Here is a 25,384-nt window from a genome sequence, read left to right on the forward strand (position 1 = left end):
CTGTGAGAATATCTGTAGATTAAATTCCTGGGAGTGGAATTGCTGGGTTGAAGAGTGTGTGCATGTATAATTTTGATACACAGAGCCAAATTGCTTTCCTTAAAAGATATATTATTTCACCTACCAGTGGTGTGTATCTGTGTCCATTTAAAGGTGGAAACTTTTGGAGTTCCTGCTGTGGCACAGTGAGTTAAGAATCTGACTTCAGTGGCTCAGGTCATTGCGGAAGCTTGGGTTGGATTACCAGCCCAGCTCTTTGGGGTAAAGTATCCTGCATTGCCGCAGGTGTGGTGTAGGCTGTGGCTCAGATTCATTCAATCCCTGGTCCAGGAACTTCTATATGCCACAAATGCAGCCATTAAAATAAAAAAATTAAAAAAAGGTGGAAACGTTGAACAACATGCTAAAGAAAAAAAAAATTAATTTCAGTTAGTCACATGGAGGGAAAGTATGTTCCAGATAGAGGGACTAGCAGAAACACGCAGGAGTGAGAGAGGTAGCACGGCTGGGAATTTAAGCCTTTTCCGTCAGGCTAGAGGATAAAAGGAAGGCCAGGAAGTGGTAAGAGAGTTGGTTATGAAAGGTTTTTGTGTGTAATGCTAAGGGACCGACACTTTTAATTCTATGAATGAAGTTGTTTGTTTGTTTTCTTGGGTTTTTTGTTTGTTTGTTTGTTTTTGCTTTTTAGCCCTCGCGCGGCATATAGAGGCTCCCAAGCTAGGGGTCCATTTGGAGCTATAGCTGCTGGCCTATGCCACAGCCACAGCAAGATGGGATCCGAGCCGCATCTGCGACCTACACCAGAGCTCACGGCAACACTGGATCCTTAACCTACTGAGCAAGTCCAGGGGTCAAACCTATATCCTCATGGATGGTAGTCAGATTCATTAACCGCTGAGCCACGACAAGAACTCCTGTAGATGAAGGTTTTGAATAGGGAAATGATTCAAAAAACTTGATCAATACATATTACAAAAGAATAGCTGTTGTATCATTTGTTTGAAGTGAAGCACACCAAATCGGTCTAGTCCCTAAAGATCTTGCAACTTAAAGTTTTTTTTTTCCCCTCAGTGACTAAAATAATGTTGATTATACAAAATTTAGAAAATAAATAAATAAAATAAAATAAACCTCGTCTGTGACCTACACCACAGCTTATGGCAACACTGGATCCTTAACCCACTGAGCGAGGCCAGGGATCAAATCTGCATCCTCATGGGGAATCAGATTTGTTTCTGCTGAGCCACGACAAGAACTCCCTATTTTTATTTTCTTTAAGGACCTTACTGCAAGTCTTTAAATAGATCCCTATTGCATCCCTATTTGTGACATTTCACTGGCAGGCACTTCTCAAATTAGGATTTTCACAATTATTTGCCATACAAAATGTCTGGAAGGATGAAGGTTCCAGAAATCTAGAGTCCACTGTTCATATTCAGTCATCCTCTTGTGGAATAAATAATCCTAATATTAATAGCCAAGTCCCCCTGGTAAGACCTGTTGGAACAGTTTGTGGCAGATCCTTTCCAGGCTGTTCTTTGAATATAGGATTTACAAAACATCACCTCCAAGTCACTGATACTCTGTTTAAATGAAGGTGTCCTACCAGTGCACATAAGTACATGCAGGTACTTCAAATAATTTTTTACCTTCTTGATTACATCCTAAAGAATTATAAGGGGAGAAAAGTCCTACACGCACTTACTGAACTATTTATTAAAGAACTCCAAGCTGGTAGATTGTGACAGTAATTTTGATGATTTAGGATTCAGTATATCCGAGATAGTGATAAAACCACACAATATGTGATAAATGTTGGAATCAGCAAAATTTCTCTTAATCATTAAAATATGACCTTTGCTTGGAAACTCAAAAGCTCTGCAGCGCCCTCCACCCTAACAGTCACATTTACATTAATTTGATTCCTTCATCTAAAACGATCATTTTTATCACTCCTGTCTAAAAGGTGCAAATTGCTTTTTCTCTTGGGTGTAGGCTGCTCAGCTTTCTTCTTATTAGAGAGACAGGAAATCCATCTTCCATTTGGAGGATTAATGTCATCTGTAAATAGGTAGCCTAATTTGTCATTGACTTGAATTCTTCCAAGAAGATAGGAAAAACAAGGTGTAACTTAGCACTCAAGATTGTTACACAAGAATGAAATGTTTTCAAAGACCAGCCTTCCCAATAATGGAAGGGTGCCGAAAGGAAGATATGGGAGAAGGCTGGAGTCCATCTGAATATATTTTGTGTAACTAAGAAGGCCATGATTGAGTTGGCTGGACTCACAAGTTCATTTTTCTCCTGAGAAAGACTTAACACCTGTTACCTCAGAAAGTGAGCACTCTTTCTAATCATTGAAAATAAGTGGAATAACAGAATGAAAGTTGATTATTTCTGTCCATTAGAAATAATAGAAACTGTCCTATGCATTTTCCACAGAGTTGAGAACAGAGTACTGAAAATATTTAAAGGGTAAACAAACTTGAAGTGGTATTGGTATCCTGTAGTTAAGTACCACTCATCGCCTCCCTTAAGCAATCTTAAGGGGAAAACAGGAATAAAACAATGTTAAGATAAAGGTATTAATTCCATCCAGGGTTAATGAAGCCATTCAGCCTATTCCATCTTTTAAACTATGTGGAAGTTTTTTAGTATATTGACCATATAAAATGACCATGAAGTTATACTCCCCCTCCCTTTGACCTATTAAGACCAAACCCATAGAATTCAGTTTGCTTCTGTCTTTAGGAGCCTGCCCCTGCTGTACCAGGGCAAGTGTGACAGTGACTATGTGATGATAGCACTCTTGACATTGGAGTGACCCACCTTGCTCCAGGTGCCCCCTCCATGGCCCCGCTGCTTGTATAGATTATCTGCCTTCCTTGGCTTTTAAAGAATTTTTCATAGAGCAGTAAAATGTACTTGCCTTTGGTACCCCTACAAAGGGAAGGAACTAATTAGAATCCTTTACTGATTCTGCACTGACGATATCTTAGGAATTTTGAGTAAGACTAGGAAATGAGTATACTCACAGAGGAAGAGGAAGAGGAAGGGACATAGTAAGGAACACAAGGTGAGAGTCCACAAGTCCTACAGCATCATTCCCTGGGTTTCAGCTTAACCGTGCTAAAACGACAGAGAATAAAAATCATGCATTATTTTTAAACTTCGTTTAATTCACTTAACTCATTGTTCTTTTTTAACTCATTTAATCTTTGTTGTCTGTTTTTATAATGATTTTTATTTTTTCCATTATAGTTGGTTTAGTGTTCTGTCAATTTTCCACTGTATGACAAAGTGACCCAGTCTCACACACACACACACATACACACACACCCACACACATTCTTTTTCTCACATCATCTTCCATCATGTTCTGTCACAAGTGACTAGATATAGTTCCCTGTGCTATACAGCAGGATCTCATTGCTTACCCATTTAATCTTCACAACAAACTTTTAGGTTTATTTTACAGATGGTCAGGCTGAAGCACAGATTAAGTCACTAGTTCAAGGACATACTGCTACAAAGTAGTAAAGTCAGAATTTGAACACAGGCTCCCTGGCTCTAGGGCAGTGCTCTTAATCAGTGGTTAAAATGCATGGCATTATACTTTCTTTTCCCTCATTAGTTTTTCCGGGTGTGTGTGTGTATATGTGTGTGTACACACAAAAAAATTCCTTTGATTATATATCTCTTTGATTTATCAGAATCCTGAACTTTTCTACACTTCTGCAGTTTCTGAGAAGATGATAAGCTAGATATTAAGCCTATAATTAAAGTTTCCTTAATTCTGTAGCATGGATCTTGAAGGTGAATTGTTGCTCTAACAATGGTTGGTGCTGTTATTATCAGATTTATATTCGTTGTCTTTCGGGTAAGTGGATACTGAGATAAATATGCTTATTTAAATTCCGAAAGTTCCATGTTTGACTCTGTGTTCTATACCTGGCAAGGGAGCCTTGTTCTTCCTAGAGCAGACGTATTTACAGTGAATAAGTAGACCAATTAACAGTTCCATCTATTTTGAATTTCCCTGACTTCGAAGAAGGCATATGCTAATGAGAAAGTTATTGTTTTAATGTAGAGCTGCTGCCATCTTACAGTTGCAGTTTCAGCCTATTTATTCAAATAAGTCTGTGAACTTACTGGAGTAATGGAGAAAAAAAAAAAACTTTGATAGTCCAGAAACTGGCAGTTTAGAAGATCAGACAGATATAAAAGTTACCTATATTAAAAATTCCTTGAGTAGTTCCTTAAGAGAGGGATGCTTAATTATAAAAAGGCAATGTTTGTTTGGTTTTTGTTTTTTTTTTAATTTTAGGGCCCCACTCATGACATATAGAAGTTCCCAGGCTAGGGGTCAAATAGGAGCTACAGCTGCCGGCCTATGCCACAGCCACAGAGACTCGGGATCCAAGCTTCGTCTGTGACCTACACCACAGCTCACGGCAACACTGGGTCCCTGACCCACTGAGCAAGGCCAGGGACAGAACCTACATCCTCATGGATACTAGTCGGATTCCTTTCCACTGTGCCACAATGGGAAATCCCAAGGCAGTGTATTTTTTGATAGCATGTTTATCACATGTGTAGGTGATCCAACATGGATAGCTAACAGAATCAAGATCCAGAGAAGTTTGGCTGGAGCAGTGTATCCATGAAACACAAGAGGGCTAAGGGTAATATGTGAGATTCGAAACCCAAAGAATTCTGTATAGCGTAGCATGTTAACAGCATTTTAGTATTTTTTTTAGCAACTATGAGCTAACTTAAGCCTTTGTAAAATTGATTATTTATTAACTATGTTCTTGGTGCCCGGTAATGTTAGTCATTTAGTGATCCTAGGAACTGTTCTGTTGAAGTTTACAGAAGAGAGCGGGGTAAATGGGGTTCTACCTTCACAAGGTTTACAGTCTGGTAGGCAAGATAGATATTAAGCAAACAATCACCAAAAAAAGGTTATGAGTTTCATGAAGAGAGAGGGACCTAAGGCTTAAGGGGACTTTAGAGGGAGATTGAATCCAAATTAGGGGGCCTAGGTTCTGTAGGAACATGTAGGGAGAATGAATCTAAATCAGGGATCAGGGAAGACCTGAACGATAAGTAGGATTTCGTCAAGTGAAGAGTATAAGGGTAGGAGGAAGAGTGTTCCAATGAGAGGAGAAAGTATATTCTAGGTCTCAGAAATGAGCAAAATAAATAGAGCAGCAAGTGTCAGGTGAGGGGAGTGAGGAATGAAATCAGGGAACCAGGTCTAGCCATGTTAAGGAAGGAAGGACAATGGAAGGCTTTTTAGAGGCTTTAAGCAGAGAAGACATTAATGGCACTGTCGAAAACACTAAATTTATGATTTAAACGTGGCAATTCATGTGGCCTTCCTAGTTCTAAATTTTCTCCTCTTTAGAGGAGAGACTTAAGTGGGCCCTTTCAGATCAAAGATTTTGAATGTGAGTGTAAACATCCTGAGAGTCTCATGTCTAGGAAGAGGTCACACAGTATTTCTCATCTTCTCTGTGCTGATTTTTTTTTTTCTTTTTTCTTTTTTCCTTTCAGATTGGAATGTAAATTTTGTTGTGGAGTATATTTTAGTTAGTATTTTACTACATTGAAAAAACTATAATGATTCCTATGATGTGGTGGTCTTTTCTAAAATATAAGTTGGTCATTATAAAGGTAGTACAGATGCATAATGGAAAAATTTTTGAATGTGGAAAATGAATGAGAAGGGAATCCAAATGATGTCTGCCACAATATAAAAGCACTTGGAGTGTACTGAGCGGAGGGTTCAGGCTGGTCAGACTGACCTGAAGTTCTATGGCAAGGGAAATAGTGCTTGCTGGACCAGGGAAATATTGAAGGTGTGGTAATAGTCCTCCAATTTCTGAAGCACTATTGTATGGAAGTTGGAATAAAAGGCAGACTCCTGGTTAATGTGTACAGTTTGCTCAGACGTGGTAGAAACAAAACTTACAATTAGAACAGTTCACCTGAAAGTTAGTAAGTTCCTCTGAATGCCTATAGGTGTTTAGTCAATTACTACATTTGTTTAAGGCGTATGCAGTCACTTAGGGATATTACTGAGGGGGTTCCAGCATCAGGTAGGAAGTTAAACTATATGAACTTTGACTCCATAATTAAGAGTTTTATTTTGGAATCTTAATTCATTACATATTATGATGAACACGTAATTGATTTGAAGAATAATTTAATACCTGTTTGAGAAAGAAAAGTCATGCTAGGTGTCTTGACTTTAAAGAGATGCCAGAAGTTTATAACTTATTTCTTAGTATGTTATTTTTAGATGTATAGTTCAGTGGCATTAATAATTCTATTGTATGTATGCAACTATATGAACATGGTTCGTTTCTCCATTCATCTGTTGGACATGTGGATTATTTCCATGTTTTGGCTATTTTGAATAATGCTGCAATGAGCATGAGTGTACAAGTATGGGTTTGAGTCCTGGCTTTCAGTTCTTTGGGGTGTATGTATACCTAGGTGTTGAATGGCCTGCTGATATGATAAAATTCTGTCTTTAATTTGTGAAGGAACAGCCATTCTGTTTTCCACGGTAACTGAACCACTTTACATTCCCACTACCAATGTACGAAAGTTGTAATTTTTCTGCTGACTCCCTAACATTACCACTTTTCTGTTTTTTTTGTGTTTCTGTTTTTGGTTTGTTTTTATTTTAACCATCCTAGTGGGTGTGAAGTAGTATCTCATTGTGGTTCTGATTTGCATTTCCTTGTGATAACTAATGATGCTGAGCATTTTTCATGTGCTTATTAGCCAGTTACGTATCTTCTTTGGAGAAATGTCTACTCAAATCCTTTGCCCATTTTTTCAGGCCACACCCACAACATATGAGTTCCTAGGCCAGGGATTGAACCCGTACCATAGCAGCAACCCAAGCCACTGCAGTGACCATAGTGGATCCTTAGCCTGCTGCACCACAAGAGAACTCCCCTCTGCCCATTTTTAACTGGGTCTTTTGTTTTGTTGAATTGTAAGAGTTCTTTATTACTCTGGATATCAAACCCTTATCAGATAATATGATTTGCAAATATTTTCTCCCATTCTATAGATTGTCTTTTGATTTTCTTGATGTTCTTTGCACAAAAGTTGTGAATTTTTATGAAATCCAACTTACTTTTTTTGTTCTTGTGTCAAAGATATTTTTACCTGACATAAAGCACCATAAATTTCATAAAAATGTTTAAAAAGGCAAGTCTTTATGTAACATTATTAATAGTAAGAGTTCAAATTGTTCAGCTAAATACATGCAAAATAATATAGTAGCTAATTTGTATGAGCAGATTTGTATGAGCTGAGTCATTTTGTTACCTTCTCTAAACTTTACCTTCCCATAAAAAACAGTTCCCATTTACCTATGAAAGATGTTTTGAGATTTTGAATTGGTGCTTATAAAATCTGAGAATGTGCTTGTAAGACTGGCAGTAAATTTTGTGAGCATATTATCTGCTTAGTAATGACATCATATGTCTTACTAGATTTCAAGATGTTGAAAACAGCCCATTCAAATACTTCTATTATGTAATTGAATCACATTTATTGATATAAAAATCAAAGCTCCCTTGGTACTCCTATGATTCTTCTAATCTGCTGAATGTAGAGACACATGACTGAACAGTAATGCATTCAGTCATGAACTGCTCCCAGGTATCTTCCAGGTCAGGCTTCCAGGTATACTGCTTCCAGGTATCAGACTGCTTGTTTTGATGTATAGAATGAAGGTACAGATGACTCTGGAGACAGTGATTTTTAATCTCCTTCTAGAACCAGATATATTTTATTCCATATATCCTAGTTTTCTTCCTGAGACTTCCATGTTGTGCCATCTAGGCTCAAAATAATACAAGTAGCCCTGCTCAGTTTGGAAACTTCCTGTTACTGGTGTTTTTGGCAGTGTTACAGTAGTTCCTAACCTTGTTAGCCCCATGTTTGCTTTATAGGCCAGATGAGTAAATAGGTAAGATTTGATTTTTACTTCTGAAAATTTAAAGTATAAATTGAGTTGGGTAAGCATTTATGCTGTCATGCACTTTTTGATATAAGATAAAAAATATGAAAGATTGGTCAGTGGCATTGTCCATGGCTGGCTGGCAGGTGTTCATGACATACAAGCCATATGCTCCACATCCACACAGAACAGATGAATGTGTTCTGTTCTGTAGATTTTACTACTTTTCTCTGCCAATAGCCTCTTAAATTTATCTCACAAAAGGGACAAGGCAAGAGAATATGAATAGACCAGCTCACATCTATTGACCTGGAGAGGTAACCCAATGGATTGGATACTTGTTTCATCCTTATGCACGCTGGAGCTGTACAGTGATAAGTGGCAAGTGTGTATCACGCCTAGTTACAGGAGATATCATAAAAACCGAATACACGGTCTTTGATCTCAAGAAGTTTCCGTATTCTCAGAAAAGAACACACCCACATCTAGAAATGCCTTGAAAGCAAAGTATAAACAAGTACAGATGAGTAGAACACAAACTGAATGTGTTGTCTAATCAGATAAGTTTATTTCTTATGGAAAATGCATGTCGTCTAAGAGATAAGTCATGTCAGTGAAAATTAAGTCATGTCAGTGAAAATGTGAATTCCAGTCTCTTCTACCATTTTCAGATAAAGGATTCATTTAGCAGTAACATTTATCTCATATGTTTGTGGTCCATACGGTTTGAAATTTTTAAACCTGTGAATAGGTTCCCAAGGAAAATAATGAAAATAATTAAAATGTGTGCCATTTCAATGACATCAGCTTCTTCCTGCTATCATTTCCATTGTCCTCTGTAAGGACATTATACTCAGTAGGCAGCACAATAATTCAGAGTTTAATTATTGCCTAGCACTTTGTGAAAGCTTTGTCTCTATTATATATGACAGAGTGTACCATTGGCTTTAAGTAAAGGTGTCTATTCATAGTCTGCTCTGCATGCTTATTTACAAGAGCCATGTGATAAAACCATAGATGTATAAGGATTTTGGCTCTTTCCCCAGAGGTTTTGACACGCACATCATTGCCATGTAAGTAAGCAGTGCTTAGAGCTTATGTTTCTAGAGACAAAAGGTTTGTCTCTGTGGACGCTTAGTTAGGACAAGTAGCTTCTCTTGTTTTGCCTGAAGAACAACATACCTGTTTTTGTGATAGAATCTTCCTAAAGATGTGAATGTCTATTACACCCTTTCTTTATGGACTTTGTACAAAGCTTATTAACCCTATCACTTCCATAGGGTTAATAACTGCCTTCTTATTTCCACCTCTCTCCTAGTTGATTACCTGTCACCATTCTTTTTAAAATCAGGGGACAGGTAAGAAAGTACCTAGCTTCTCTATGTAAATGAGATGTCCACAGAAGATTTTCCTACTATTTAGCTATTTTAATGTTTCATTGGCGAATTATAGGAAAAATTAAAAAGACAAAATTTTACTTAGCTCTATTTTAATGCCAGTAATTGTTTGAAGTGAAATACTGGTGATTCATTGATTCAGAAAATAAGTATTGACACCTGAAAGACAGACACAAGTTACAAAGTTCCAAATAACTTTCTGGAACATTCTTTCAATATGTAAATTTCAGATATGTACTAGGGAGCAGGATAGATTTCCCAACATATTTTATCTGTAAAGAATCTTAACTATTGAGGAGTTCCCGTCGTGGCTCGGTGGTTAACAAATCCGACTAGGAACCATGAGGTTGCGGGTTCGATCCCTGGCTTTGCTCAGTGGGTTAAGAATCTGGCTTTGCTGTGAGCTGTGATATAGGTTGCAAATGAGGCTCAGATCCCGTGTTGCTGTGGCTCTGGCATAGGCCTGTGGCTACAGCTCCAATTCGACCTGGAGGGAGCGGCCCAAGAAATGGCAAAAAGTCAAAAAAAAAAAAATCTTAAATATTGAAAACTAACAGAAGTTGCATAAATTTTTCTGTGATTAGATAAGAACATTCTTATTACTGGTCTGCAAACAGTTCAGAAACAGAGCTGCTGCCTCAGAGACTTCACAGTAAACCAGTGTTGAGTGGTGAACTCCATTCTTCATTTCCTAAAATGTGATTGTGCTGTCCTAAAATCCAGTGGTTTTCTCACGTGCAGTCCAAGATTCTCTGAGAGGTCTAGCCAGTAGGATGGCTCTGCTATTCTCTTAAGCTGCTTCCATCTATGAGTCCAAGGACTTGTTGGAGCTCTTGCCACCTCACTGTCAATAAAAGAAAGGAAAAGGGTAGCAAACCCCTGCCCCTTTAAGAGCACTAGTACAAAATGGCATACGTCACATTCACTTAACAGCCAGACTTAGTCGTATGGACTTATCAAGCTTTGGGCGAGGCTGGGAAAGATCATCTTTAGATAGGTATCCATGACGCCAGTTGAAACTCAGAAAGCGTTTATCATAAGCTTATTTGTGAGCTTATATATCCATTACCACATCCAGTTTTAGAATATTTCTATCACCCCAAAAATTCCCTCATCATCGTTTTCAGTCAGTCTCCTTCTCATCCCTAGACCTAATCAATTTTAATGTACTTTATGGGTTTTTTTTTCTTTTTTTGTTGTTGTTGCTGTTTTGCTTTTTATTTTTATTTATTTATTGTCTTTTTGGTCTCTTTAGGGCCACACCCGCAGCATATGGAAGTTCCCAGGCTAGAGGTCGAATCAGAGCTGTAGCCACCGGCCTGCACCACAGCCACAGTAACATCAGATCTGAGCCACATCTGCAACCTATACCACAGCTCATGGCAACGCCGGATCCTTAACCCACTGAGCGAGGCCAGGGATCGAACCCGTGTCCTCATGGAATCTAGTCAGGTTCGTTAACCCCCGAGCCACGGTGGGAACTCCTGTTTTGCTTTTTAGGGCCCCATCTGCAGCATATGGAAGTTCCCGGTCTAGGGGTTGAATCGGAGCTATAGCTGCTGGCCTGCACCACAGCCACAGCAGTGCCAGATCCAAGCAGCCTGCACCACAGCGCACGGCAACACTGGATCCTTAACCCACTGATTGAGGCCAGGGATCAAACCCGCATCCTCATGGAACTAGTCGGGTTTATTACCGCTGAGCCACAATGGCGACTCCTAGTTTATGTTTTTATAGATTAGCCTTCTCTGTTAATTTTATATAAATGGAATTAAACAATGTATAGTATTTTGTACCTAGCTTCTTAGCATTATGATTTTTGAAGTTCACCTGTGCTACTGTATATATCCTTATTTGTTCCCATTTGTTGCATGATAGTATTCCATTGTATGGATAGCTTTTATTTTGTTATCCGTTTACTAGTTGGTGGACTTTTTATTTGCTTCAGTTTTTAGCGACTATGAGTAATGTTTCTATGAACATGCATATACAAGTTTTCGTATGAACATGTTTTCATTTCTTTTGGGTAGATGCCTTGGAGTGGAATTGCTGAGTTGTACAGTAAGTCTGTGCTTAATTTTTTAAGAAACTGCCAAACTGTTTACTAGAGTCACTCTAACATTTTACATTCCCACCAAGAGTATCCAAGAATTCTAATTTCTCCATTTCTTCAAGAGCACCTAATGTTATTAGTCTTTTGCCTTGTAGACCATGCTAGTGGGTGTGTAGTAGTAGGTCATTTGCGGTTTTTATTTACAGTTTCCCAATGATGTTGAGCATCTTCTCATGTCCTTATTAGCTACTTGTATTTCTTCCTTGGTAAAATGTCTATCCAGAGATTTTGCCTATTTTTTTAATTAGGCTATTTTGTCTTATTGAATTATAAGAGTTCTTTATATGCTCTGGGTATAAGTCCTTTATTAGGTATATGATTTATAACTACTTTCTCCCGATTTATGGCTTTTCTTTTTACTTTCTTAATGATATCTTTTGAAGAGCAAAAGTTTTTAATTTACCATTTTTTTCTTTTCTTAATTATGCCTTAGATGTCATATCTAAGAAATCGTTCCTTAATCTAACACAAAGATTTATTCCTTAGGTTTTCTTCTAAATGTTTTTTGTTTTAGCTCTTACATTTAAGTCTACAATTAGTTTTGCTTTCATTTGGGGGGTGGATATGGTGTGAGATAAAGAGTCTATATACATTTTTTCCCACATAAGGTTGTCCATTGTTCCAGCATCATTTGTTGAAATTTGTTGGAATTTGTTAAAACTCAATTTACTGTAAATGTAAGAGTTTGTTTCCAGACTTTCACTTCTACTCCATTAATCTGTATTCTATCTATCCCCACCTGGCTAGATTTTTTTTTTTTTTCTTTTGACTTTGTCTAGAAAGTCCCTGGCTAGATTTTTAGGACTTTGACAGTACTGTTTTTGAACTAGGCCTCTTGCTTTGTCATTTAGTCTAGTCAGTGATGGGACCAAAAATGACCTGGTAACCCTTGAACAGCACTGAAAAGAGTGATACAGGAGCTCAGCAAAGCTTTATATTCACAGGCTAGATGTAAGTCTGGAAGGCAAAAAGGTGAAAACATTTTCCAAAAAAGGCAAAACAATTTATAGTCACAAAAATATCATATTTGTTGTACTAAAATACAGGTTAACAAACAGACCCAAACAGTGGCTTAAACAAGGAGGACATTCACATTCTTTTCAGTATCAATTTGAGTACATGCAGACCAAATTGAAGACTTTTTTTTTTGGCCTTTTCAGGGCTGCATCCATGGCATATGGAGGGTTCCAGGCTAGGGGTCTAATCGGAGCTGTAGTTGCTGGCCTACACCACAGCCACAGCAACACTGGATCCAAGCCTGCATCTGTAACCTACACCACAGCTCAGGGCAAGGCCAGATCCTTAACCCACTGAGCAAGGCCAGGGATCAAACCTGCATCCTCATGAACGCTAGTCAGATTCATTTCCGCTGAGTCACGATGGCAACTCCCAAATTTGAGAGTCTTTTGCTGTCTTCTTGCTCTCCAGTCTTCAGGGATGTTCTCCTCATCTTCATGGTCAAATATACTCACCACCACATTTTCTAGGTTCATATTCCAATTGGAGGGAAAGGGGAAAAAATGGGAAAGGGAAAGCATACCCATTTCTTTGAAGGAAGCTTCACTTAACTGATTTTACTCATTTCATTGGCCACAGCTTATCACTGGCCCTACCTAGATGCAAAGGAGGTTTTGAAGCATGATCTTTAGTCAAAGGCCATGTACCCAGCTAAAAATACATTACTAAAAAAGAAGGAGAGAGTGCATACCTAGAGGCGATTAGCAAGTCATACCTCCAATTAGATTTACATTGTGTATAGTCATATATAGTTACATTTATACATATATCAGAAGATGGACATTGAGCAGGTACATTTGAGGCACTGTTGTGGGAATTGTAAATTCTGTCCTCAGGTACCTGAAATGGGATGACTCAAAGATAGGGCTCAGCTGGGTTTGTTGAAGGAACCACCTTCTGGGCTTCCTCGCAGCATGGAGACCTGAGTATCTTACAAGGCTGCCCAGGGCTCCAGAGGCTGGTGTTTTTTAAGAACAAGGTTTTATCTTATGGAATGATTGGAAGATTTTAGTGAAGTAAAAAGTTAAGAATTATTTTAAAAATTGAATACATAAAAAGTGTTAAGTAGAGTTATAAAAGTTTCTTTGAGGCTACCAGGACACTAAAAGTGCCATTTATCGAGTGCATAGTATATGCCAAGCATTGCTCCATAAACATTTTTGTGGATTATCTCATTTATTCTTCACAGCAATCTTATGCAGAAACCCAGGCTTAGAAAGGATAGTCAACTTGTCCAGGTTATAATGCTGCTAAGTGGCTCAACTGTGACTCAAAACATATTTAACTCCAAAGTTTGTGGCTCAACTACTGTTATGGGCTGAATTGTGTCTCCCTCCCAGTTCCTCAAACTCATATCTTTTGAGTCCTAACCACCCCCTTGCCGAGTATCTCAGAATGTAGCTGTATTTGGAGAAAGGATCTTTAAAGATAAGGTAATTAAGGTTAAATGAGGTCTTTGGAGTGGACCCTAGTCTAATATGACTGGTATCCTTATACAAGATTATATAGACAATCTTGGTGGGGGGGGGGGTGCATGCGTGTGTGTGTGTGTGTGTGTGTGTGTGTGTGTGTGTGTGTGTGTGTGTGTGTTTTGCCTCTCCAGTGAGCTTCCTATAGATCCTTTTGAATCATCTCTGGTTAGAAAAATGTAATGTGATGTCATCCTCATTGCAGGTGAGCACTAAATGCATACAAACTGAATTGTGATTTTCAGATTTAGCTATTGTGAGTACATTTACCCTCTCAGCTCCACTGTTGAAACACTGCTGAAATCAATATGGGAAAGGACATTTTCTGTCAGTACTTACACTTTTTTGGGGGGGGGGTCTCGATCAGAAGGACTTAGGCCCCCCCATGAGCGGCGCTGGGGAGATAAGTGCTTATACTTTTGAGTAAGAATAGTTTTGAGGCATTCACTTCGTTCCTCAATTTTTAAAAGTACTAATTTTTTTTCCTGACGTATTCTTTAGATACTGCTCTCTCTCAGCACTGCTTTCTCACCATGGAATTTAAGAACATGATCTACTCAGAGTTCCCTTGTGGCACAGCAGGTTAAGCTCCAGTGTTGTCACTGCAGTGGCTTGGGTCACTGCTGTGCCATGGGCTTGGGGGAAAAAAAGGAACATGATCTACTCTTGTACTGGGAGAGGAATGTTTCTGAATAAGGACCAGGCTTTTGATCATTTTGTGAGATTTCTTGGTCTCCTCCAGCTGAAAAATCAAATGACGATATTATTTCTAAAACTGGAACACAGGAATGTTACTCACATCTCAAAAATACTAAAACTTTTTGTTTTAGTATTTTTTAAAAAACAGCATAATTCTTAAAGTATAGGCTCTGTCTGGGTTCAGATCTTTTCTTTTTAAAAAAAATTTTTATTATAGTTGATTTACAAGGTTCCATCAGTTTCTGCTGTACGGCAAAGTGATCCAATCTTACATATATATATATGCATATGTATATATTATTTTTCTCACATTATCCTCCATCATGTTCCATCACAAGTGACTCTACATAGTTCCCTGTGCTATACAGCAGGATCTCATTGCTTATCCACTCCAAATGCAATAGTGTGCATCTACTAACCCCAGACTCCTCGTCCATCCTACTCCCTCCCCCTCTTCCTTGGCAACCACAAGCCTGTTCTCCATGTCCATGCGTTTTGTTTTGTTTTTTCCTCTGTAGATAGGTTCATTTGTGCCATATATTCGATTCCAGATATAAGTGATATTATATGGTGTTTGTCTTTCTCTTTGGGTTCAAATCCTTTCTGTGCCACTTACCAGCTGTGTGACTTGGCAAATCAACTTAACTTTGTTGTAGTTCAGTTTTCTGTTCTGTAAAATGTGGACAATAATAGAATATGTCCATGCAGTTGTGAGAATTAAATAATATAGAACATGTTATATGCTTACAACAGCATGTGGCACATTGGAAAGGCTCAGTTAATGCCAGTCGTTATTGTCATTACCGTTACTTATTGGAGATTTGGATATTAGAAACAACCGAAATAACATCTAAGACTGATGCTTTGCGTAAAGCCTAGCAGGTATTCATTGAGTGTTTGTTAGTTAATACTTAAAAACATATCAAGTGCATAGAAACCCTTATTTAATAGGTGACTCTTTTCAAAGACATCAACAGGTTTTATTTATTTTTTTTTTTTGTCTTTTTTGTCTTTTGTTGTTGTTGCTATTTCTTGGGCCGCTCCCTTGGCATATGGAGGTTCCCATGCTAGGGGTTGAATCGGAGCTGTAGCCACCGGCCTACGCCAGAGCCACAGCAACGCGGGATCCGAGCCGCGTCTGCAACCTACACCACAGCTCACGGCAACGCCGGATCGTTAACCCACTGAGCAAGAGCAGGGACCGAACCCGCAACCTCATGGTTCCTAGTGGGATTCATTAACCACTGCGCCACGACGGGAACTCCCAACAGGTTTTAAAGAGTTGGTTTATTTTAAGTATATGATATGTCGCCACGATTTTGAGTTTCAGTGCTGAATTCTGCTAGAATCTCCCCAGTTAACAGGTTCAAAGCCTTGCCCTTGGTACCATGTCTGTATAAATAATATATGGTCAAATAACATAATAATGTTAATCATAAGAGTATATTTTGCATCAACATAATTTCAAAATCAGTTGCTTAATTGTAGGCTTTGTCACCTCTAATGTTTAATCAAAGAATTATTTAGTCAAAAGTTACTTTGCCAAGTGGTTTCTCTGGGAGATGCAAACATGACTGAGTTATGACACTCGTGTCAGAGGGACGTAAAGCTTCTAGGGGGCTCGCTTTCAAACTACAATCCAGAGTCAGTTTCATAAGAAAGAAATCTGGGAAAGGGGAAAGAACATCTATCATTGCAGAATCCAGAGGGAGGGCTTTATAGAAATGACATTTAGGGAGAGCTGTAAACAATGACCTTGCTTTTCCTTTCGAGGAAATGTAGGGGAGTGAGTTTTTGTTTCCACTCCTAAACTTACCCTGTATATTTTCTCCAGGCTCATGAAAAAAAATTCTGTCCCCCTGCTATTCAACATGAATTTTTTCAACCTTGTTGGTAGTCGGCTCCCTTCCCATCTCCCTCAGGCCTCACACCAAGGGAAAATCTCAATTGGCAGAACAGCTCCAACTTCTTCTGGTGACTCTTTACTTAAACCTGGGACAGGTTATCTCTCTCCTACAAAGAAAAGTGGTCAGGAAGTTCTTGGGCTGCCTCATACTGATACCACCTCTCTCACTCCCCTTCCCTTAAAGATAAACTCCATAAATGAAGAGTTTATACTTGTCTTGACTTTTTCTGCACAGTTGGGAAAAAACGTTATTTTTCATCACGATTTATAGTTGCCCATTGAACAACATGGAGTTTAGAGATACCAGACCCTCTGTGCGGTTAGAAATCCATCATGGCTCAGTGGTTAACAAACCCAACAAGTATCCATGAGGACAAGGGTTCGACCCCTGGCCTTGCTCAGTGGGTTAAGGATCTGGCATTGCCGTGAGCTATGGCGTAAGTCACAGATGTGGCTCAGGTCCCACGTTTCTGGAGCTATGGCGTAGGCCAGCAGCTACAGCTCTGATTCAATGCCTAGCTTGGTAACTTCCATATGCTACAGGTGAGGCCCTAAAAAGGCAAAAGACAAAAAAAATGAAATCCATAGATACCCTGCAGTTGGTCTTCCATTTACACCCTTTAGCCATGGTTCCACACCTGCACGTTCAACCACCGTGGATCATGTAGTCCTGTAGTATTTACTGTTGAAAAAACCTGCTAACAGTTGAACCCGCACAGTTCAAACCCATGTCCAAGAGTCAATTATATTTCAAAAACAAAATTATAGAGTAAATATCCAGGTATTTGTTCCCCAGTTAAAAAATAGTAATGTTTTACCATATTTATTTGAGATCATATTTTAAGAAATGCATATTTTAAACAATGCAAATATAAACACTTATCTACCTTCAATTGTTTTATCCTCCCTTATTCTAGAAGTTTCTACCACCCTAAAATTGGTGTGTATTCATCTCATTAACTTTTTCATACTTTTAATACATTATATTTAATAAGAGCTAATAGTTATGTGGCACCTACTATGTACCAGGTACTGTTCTAAGCATGGCATATATAACATTAGTCAGGATTCTACGGAGAATTAGAGCCAATAGAATACAAAGAGAGTAGAGAGAAATTTATTTTAAGGAATTAACTTAGCGATCATAGGGGCTGGCAAATCTGTAGGGCAGGGTGGCATGCCAGAAACTGAGCTAAGAGTTGGTGTTGAGTCTTGAGTTTGAATTCTGCGGGGCAGCAGGCTAAAAACTGGATTAGGATTTCTGTGTTGTAATCTTGAGGAGATTGATGGGATGAGACTCACCCACATTGAGAGTAGTCTGTTCTGCTGTAACGCTACTCATTTAAATGTTAATCTCATAGCAACATCTGCATTGGTGTTTGACCAAACATCACCACCGTGTACCAAATTGACACATAACATTAACCGTCTTACATATTAACTGCCTTAATCATAATATCCTATACACAGTTATTGTTCTCATTTTTAGTTGAGGAAACTGAGGCACAGAGAGGTAAGTGACCTGCTCAAGGTCACACAGGTACCAGGTGGTAGAACCAGAATTCCAACTCAGGAAGCCTGCCTTCAGAATCCCTATACTCTATATACTGTGCTGCTTCTTCATAAATAATAAATACTATGTTTCATTACAAAAATCATCTTATTGCATAAATGATTTTATACTGTACTTATTCTTTTTAAGCTTACTTTTCCCACTTAGTATTGATTTTGAGATGTGCCTGTGTAATCACATGTACGTCTGCTAGCAATTCATTGTACAACTATAATACAGTTTGTTTATTCATTTTCTTATTTATAGACATTTAGTTATTTCCGGTTTTTGCTATTGTAAATAATATTCCCCTAGACACTCTTGTATAGATCTCTTTGTGCACCTGATCAAGAGTTTTTCTAGCATGTAGACTGCAAAGTGGAGTTGTTAGACTGCAGGACATGTACAACTTCAACTTTAGACATTGCCACCTTGTTCTCAAAAATAGTTATTCCAGGAATTCATACTGTGGCAAAAGTGGGTTAATAATCTGGCTTGTCTCTATAGAGGCATCAATTCAACGCCCAGTGCTGTGGGTTAAGGATCTGGCATTACTGCAACTGTGGTGTAGGTTGCAGCTGTGGCTTGGATTTGATCCCTGGCCCAGGAACTTCCATATGCCTTGGGGTGGCTGAAAAAAGGAAAAAAAAAAAAGTGGTTATTCCAATTTATACTCCAGCAACATTGTCTGAATTCCTCATTCCTTACATCATCACTTGCACTTGGTATATCTTTAGATTTTTTAATTTTTTGCCAGTTTTATATCTATGAATAAAATATCTCTGTATGCCTTAAACTTCCTCAGTTAAGCTGGGTAGGGGAAGAAAGGAGAAAAGGATAGCCCCTTGTCGTTTCCTCATTTCCCTCATGACTAGTGAGATGGTGCCTTTTTTTGTGTATTTGATGTCTCTCCTTGTCTTTGAATTGCTTATTCACATCATTTTCGCATTTATTTAATAGATTGTCTTTTTTCTACTGGCTTATGTAGGTATTTATGTATTAATCCTTTACTGGTTATATTTGTTATACACATCTTTCAGGGTTTTTTTTTTTATGAACATTGTGGTGTGTTTTTCTTTAGCAAAATTTTTATTTAAGGAGTTAAGCTTCATTCATTCAATATCATTGAATGCTTACTATGTGTCCGGCACCGTTATATTCTGGGAATATGATATTAGTAAATAAAGGAGGCAAAATGTAAAACTTACATTTACATGAGGACAGGTAATAAACATAATAACTAAGTAAAAAAATACAGTGTATTAGAAGTCCTATTTATGCATGGGCCTGTCTTAGGATCTTTAATTCTGTTCCATTGGTTCATGTGTTTATTCTTGAGCTGTTAAGACACAGTTTCAATTAATAAAACTTATGATAAATCTTTGATATCTAAGAGGGGCATCTGCCTCTTCCTTTGTTTTTATTTAAAATTTGATCATTATTGGTCCTTTTCAATATGAACTTTTTTGGTTAGGTTATCAAGGCTCATATAAACAAATCTTTTGGGATATTAACTGTAATTGTGATTGGAAGAGTTGATATATTAATACTGTTCAATCTTGCTATCTATCTTACTTAGGCCTTCTTTTAAGCTTTGTTTGTTTGTTTCTTTTTGGGATTTTTTGGTCTTTTTAGGGCCACACCTGTGGCATATGAAAGTTCCCAAGCTAGCAGTCAAATTGGAGCTGCAGCCGCTGGCCTACACCACAGCCACAGCCAACACCGGATCCAAGCTCTGTCTCTGACCTACACCACAGCTCATGGCAACGCCAGATCCTTAACCCAATGAGTGAAGCCAGGGATCAAACCTGGCAGACTCATGGATGCTAGTCAGGTTCATTACCACAGAGCCATGATAGGAACTTCCAGCTTTTTTTTTTTTTTTTTAATTGAAGTATAGTTGATTTATAGTGTGCTAATTTCTACTATATAGCAAACTGATTAAGTTATACATATATATATTTGGTTTTATTTTAAGTTCTTTTTTTTTTTTTTTTTCTTTTGGTTGGATTTATTCCCAAAGACCTTTTAGTTTTTGTGGCAAGGATGAACAGGCTTAATTTTTATTTTTTTATTGTTTGTTGCTAGTATAAAGACATACTATTGATTTTGTAAATTGACCTTGTGCCTAATAAACTTGGTAAAATATCTAAACAGTTTTATTCTTTAAAAATTTTTTTTATTGAAATATACTTTAAAAAGTTTTTTGTTTGTTTGCTTTTTTTGTTGTTTTTTCTTTTTTGACTACCACATGGCATATGGAGTTCCCAGGCCAGAGGTCAGATCCAAGCCACAGTTGCTGTGGGAGTGCTGAATCCTTTAACCCACCATGCTGAGCCAGGGATTAAACCTACATCCTGGTGCTGCAGAGGTGCTGCCAATCCTATTGTGCCACAGTGGGAACTCCTAGTTTCTTTCCTTTTTTTTTTTTTTGCCATTTCTTGGGCTTCTCCCGTGGCATATGGAGATTCCCAGGCTAGGGGTCTAATCGGAACTGTAGCCACCAGCCTACGCCAGAGCCACTGCAACACGGGATCCCAGCCCAGTCTGCAGCCTACGCCACAGCTCACGGTAACGCCAGGGATCGAACCCGTGACCTCATGGTTCCTAGTCGGATTCGTTAACCTCTGTGCCACAACAGGAACTCCAAATAGTTTCGAGTTTTATCCATAGATCATCTTAAACATTTCTAATTAAATGATTGGAATCATCTGTAAAAATGATAGATTTTTTTGTCTTCCTCTCTAACTTCTAAACCTTATATTTCTCCCTTTTTATTGCATTAGTAACAATTTCTAGTAATTGTTAAAAGAGCCATGATAATAAGCACCTTGTCTGGGTCCTGTTTTTAAAGGGACTGTTTCTAAAGTTTCATCATTAAATATTATGTTTACTCTAGGTTTTATATTGATAGCTTTTGTTGAGTTTGAAGTCCTTTCTATTACTAATTTGCTAAGGTTTTTTGTAAATTATTGATGTGTGTTTAATTTTATCAGTTTTGTTGTACATCTGTGTAGATGATTTTATAATTTTCTCCTTTAATCAAATATGTGAAATATGATATTTCTTCTTATTTAATAATATTTTAAAATAATTAGTAAAATGACGTGGTTCAGAATCCAGAATGTAAAACTGGACATATCCTCTAAACCTACTCTTCCTTTCACTTCAATGTTTCAAAGAATGGTACCATCCGGCCAAAAACTTAGGAGCTGGTCTAGGCATCACTCATAGCTACTGAGTGATCAAGTTCTGTTCATTTTCTGCTTTTTTTTTTTTTTTATTTTCCCACTTTACAGCAAGGGGGTCAGGTTATCCTTACATGTATACATTACAATTATATTTTTCCCCCCACCTCATTTTCTGCTTCTTAACATTGGTCCTCACCTCTTGATTCCTTTCTCATTGGCTGATCATTTTCCATGTTTTTTCCAGAGCACGAAATTCTCTTATTTAAATTCCTTCAGGAATTCCCTAATTCATAGTATCTATCTAGAAGTCTATCTAGAAGAGGTCTATCTAGAAGTCTGAGCTCTTTACTGTGCCCTCTGAGACCCTTCAGAATCAGGCCCTTCTCCAGCCTTGTGACCTATTTTTCATTCAACCACTTCCCGCTGGTTCCCCTGAGTTGGTTCTCCCTTGGAGCCTTTCTCAGTGTACCTCCTTTGTCCAGCTGTTCAGCACTAGCTTCTAGGCCCAAGACTCACATCCCTCTGTGATACTTGTCTTGACATGTACCCCATGCTGTTAATCTTTTGACAATTTATGATCTTTATTCACTTATGTATTGCATGGATGAACAACAGAACACAAGGCAGTAATTGAAATACAGGAGAAAGGGATTATGCAGAAAGAAAATAATATAAGCAAAAAGCCTATAAAGATTTAACTGTGACTGTTGATTTCATTATTTACCTTGAGCCCTTAGGGAACTCCAAAAAATGTTTGCAATGATTATCTAATATTGGCTGATGGAAATAGATTCTTTTTATCTGCAGTATTTTGCAACTTGGTTGCCATTTTTTCTTTCTGTCTTATCCAAGAGCTTTTTCTATGTTAAAAAAACAAACAAACAAACAAAAAAAAACCTCTTTCTTTTTTGGGGGAGATTTTCTTTTCAAGTCATTTATGCATTTAGTCAACAAATATCTGTTGAGTTCCTGCTGTGGGCATGGTCAGTGCTAGTGCTGGGACTAATTAGAGCTTGTCCCCACGTAGAGAGTCTGTCTGGCTAGTGAGGGATACAAACTTGTAAACAAACAAATGCAGCAGTGCTTTTGTATAGTTATCCTAATTCTCTCCTCATTTTTCCACTATGGCCCCTACCTTGTAAAAGAAGTCCTCTGCTTACTGGGGTTTTAACAGCTGTATTTGGTGAACAAGAGAGTAATTGGAAGTGATTGAGGATGGAGTGCTGGGAAGAAATTGTCTGAGAGTCTCCTACATTACTTATTGCCTCTTCCTGTTCCCCACTGTCAGTATTGAGGAAAGATTCTGTTCCTCAGACTGGTAAAAGGAAAATAGGAGTAGACTTTTGTGCTTTGATTAGATTAGAAATTAGAAATTTAAGAAGTGTGTTAATTCCTACTGATTGTAATGCAAAATTCATCAAGCTTGATTTTGTCATCGTTGAGTGATGATGTTCTTGGTAGTTATTTTCTTCATTTTCCATGTTGAGGAGAGGATAAGGAAAAATGTATCTCAAAGAACTAGGATCCAGAAATTGAAATATAATGGAATTCGGAGTTCCTATTGTAGCTCAGCCGTAGCGAACATGACTGGTATCCATGAGCCATGCAGGTGCGATTCCTGGCCTTGCTCAGTGGGTTAAGGATCTGGCGTTGCTGTGAGCTGCATCTACAACCTACACCACAGGCGCGGATCCTGTAGTTGCTGTGGCTGTGGTGTAGGCTGGCAGCTGCAGCTCAGATTCGATACCTAGCCTGGGAACTTCCATATGCTGTGGGTGTGGCCCTAAAAAGACCAAAAAAAAAAAAGGAAAGAAGAAAAGAAATATAATGGAATTCATCTGTAATAGAATTGTTTACAACGTAGGAACTGGGAACTAGAACCAACTTACTTTATAAGCCTTTATGTCCAACGTTTACTAATGTTTGCCCCATGGTATATCTGAATGTCATTGAAAATTGGTTATGTTATATTTGGGGTTGACTGCAGCTATTAAATATCTCTGATTATGACATTAGATGGTTGGAACTTCAGAGATAATTAGATTTCTAAACCAGTATTTTAAATGGAAGGGACTTAAACCCAGACCAAAATTTATTGTCATTGCTATAATTATACACAGAAGCTGTAATGATAAATGCATTTTTAAAATTAATTAATTAACTTTTCTTTTTAGGGCCACACACCCATGGCATATAGAAGTTCCCAGGCTAGGGGTCGAATCAGAGCTGTAGCCACCGGCCTATACCACAGACACAGCAATGCAACAGTCGAGCCATGTCTGCAGCCTACACCACAGCTCACCAGATCCTTAACCCCCTGAGCAAGGCCAGGGATCAAACCTGCATTCTCACGGATACTAGTCAGATTCGTTTCCACTGAGCCACGATGGAAACTCCAATAGCTGCATTTAAGACAACCTTTTAATTATGGAAAATTTTTGACATTCACAAAATTGAAGTATAGTTGATATTAGTAAAATATTAGTAAATCTACAATATTAGTTTGAGGTATACAGCATAGTGATTCAGTTTTTTTATAGATTATATACCACTAAAAGTTATTACAACATAATGGCTATAGTTCCCTGTGCTATACATATATCCTTTTTACTTATCTATTGTATACATCGCAGTTTGTATCTCTTAACCCTGTACTTCTAATTTGTCCCTCCCCACTTCCCTCTCCCCTCTGGCAAGCACTAGTTTGTTTTCGGGAAGACAGCTATTGTCATGTGTTTTACTCAGCTATATGTGAGTCTGTTTATTTTGCATATGTATTAATTTGTGTTGTGGAAATTATTAAATACACTCAAAAGTAGAGAGCAGAGTGCCATGAATATCCACGTCCCCATCACCCAGCTCCAGAAACCATCAATTTCCTGCTATTCTTGTTTCATTTCTCCTTCAACTTGTTTTGCTGGGGAATTAAAAATTTCAGACATGTTATTCATTCATCAATATTTAAGTATATATCTTAACAGATAAGAACTTTAAAATCATAACTCAAATATTGATATCATACCTAGTAAAATTAACAACAATCTTATAGTGGGTGCATTTTTGAAATTCAGATGAACATCAAACCACCAAAGCAAGTAAAGGAATTTGTCTGTTTCAACTAAGCAAGTGGGGATTTTTTTTTTTTTTTTTTCCTTTTTGGCTGCTTTGTGGCACATGGAGTTCCTGGGCCAGGGATCAGATCTGAGCCGCAGTTGAAACCTACTGCGGCAACACCAGATCCTTTAACCCACTGTGCCAGTCCAGGGATTGAACCTGTGTCCTGGCACTACAGAGACGCCGCCAGTCCCATTACCTCCTAGCGGGAACTCCATTATGTTTTTTTTTTTAAACCCAGTTTTAGTGAGATTTTATGGTGTTTGGGTTTGGTTTTAGCCAGAAACATTAAAAAAAAAAAAAAATCCCATCATCAACCCTTCTTGTTTTGTTTTTGTTTTTGTTTTTTTGCTTTTTTTAAGGCCGCACCTGCAGCATATGTGGGTTCTCAGGCGAGGAGTTGAATTGGAGCTATAGCTGCTGGCCTACACTAGAGCCACAGCAAAGCAGGATCCGAGCCACATCTGCAACCTATACCACAGCCCACGGCAACGCCAGATCCTTAACTCACTGAGAAAGGCCAAGGATCGAACCCACAACCTCACAGTTCTAGTCAGATTCTTTTCTGCTGTGCCACGATGGGAACTCCATCAACCCCTCTTTTAAAGCAGGGAGATAAAGCAAGCAATGTAGGTGTTTTTCATGCCTAATTTTGTTTATTCCCAGGATATTTCACAATGTGCTTGTACCTCCTCTGGGCCAGGCTCTAGGTAGTGGGAAAGAAAGTGTCCAGTGAAACTCAGTACTTTCTTATGTGATGAACATTTCACATTCCTTCTAAAGGAGAAAGGTGATGGGATGACTTTTGCACTATATTTTAAGAATAAAATTCAGAATCCCTAGTGCTAATGGTAAGACTGATATTCTCATACTCTGGTTCTAAGCCTGGCTTTGGATTCTCTGAATAAGGGAAGTCATTTCTTATGGCTTCTAACA

General features: G+C 38.2%; 1 protein-coding gene and 1 long non-coding RNA gene across 5 annotated transcripts in view; both read left to right on the forward strand.

Moving 5' to 3' along the window:
- Positions 1 to 25,384, forward strand: part of RABGAP1L (RAB GTPase activating protein 1 like) — a 657,995-nt gene that overhangs the window by 572,929 nt on the left and 59,682 nt on the right.
- Positions 165 to 17,353, forward strand: LOC146400138 (uncharacterized). 2 transcript variants are annotated; one of them, XR_014816298.1, is made up of 3 exons: positions 165 to 382; positions 12,825 to 15,662; positions 15,957 to 17,353. It is a non-coding gene; the product is annotated as an uncharacterized LOC146400138 (long non-coding RNA). The 2 variants fall into 2 exon arrangements; XR_014816297.1 differs by lacking the exon at positions 165 to 382 and having other exon boundaries at positions 10,709 to 15,662.

Source organism: Sus scrofa, chromosome 9 (assembly GCF_054392235.1).
Source record: "Sus scrofa isolate SSC_HxYL_T2T_F1_AM1 chromosome 9, Sscrofa_HxYL_maternal_Yorkshire_Landrace_v2.0, whole genome shotgun sequence".
In the NCBI taxonomy this organism is placed as follows: Eukaryota; Metazoa; Chordata; class Mammalia; order Artiodactyla; family Suidae; genus Sus; species Sus scrofa.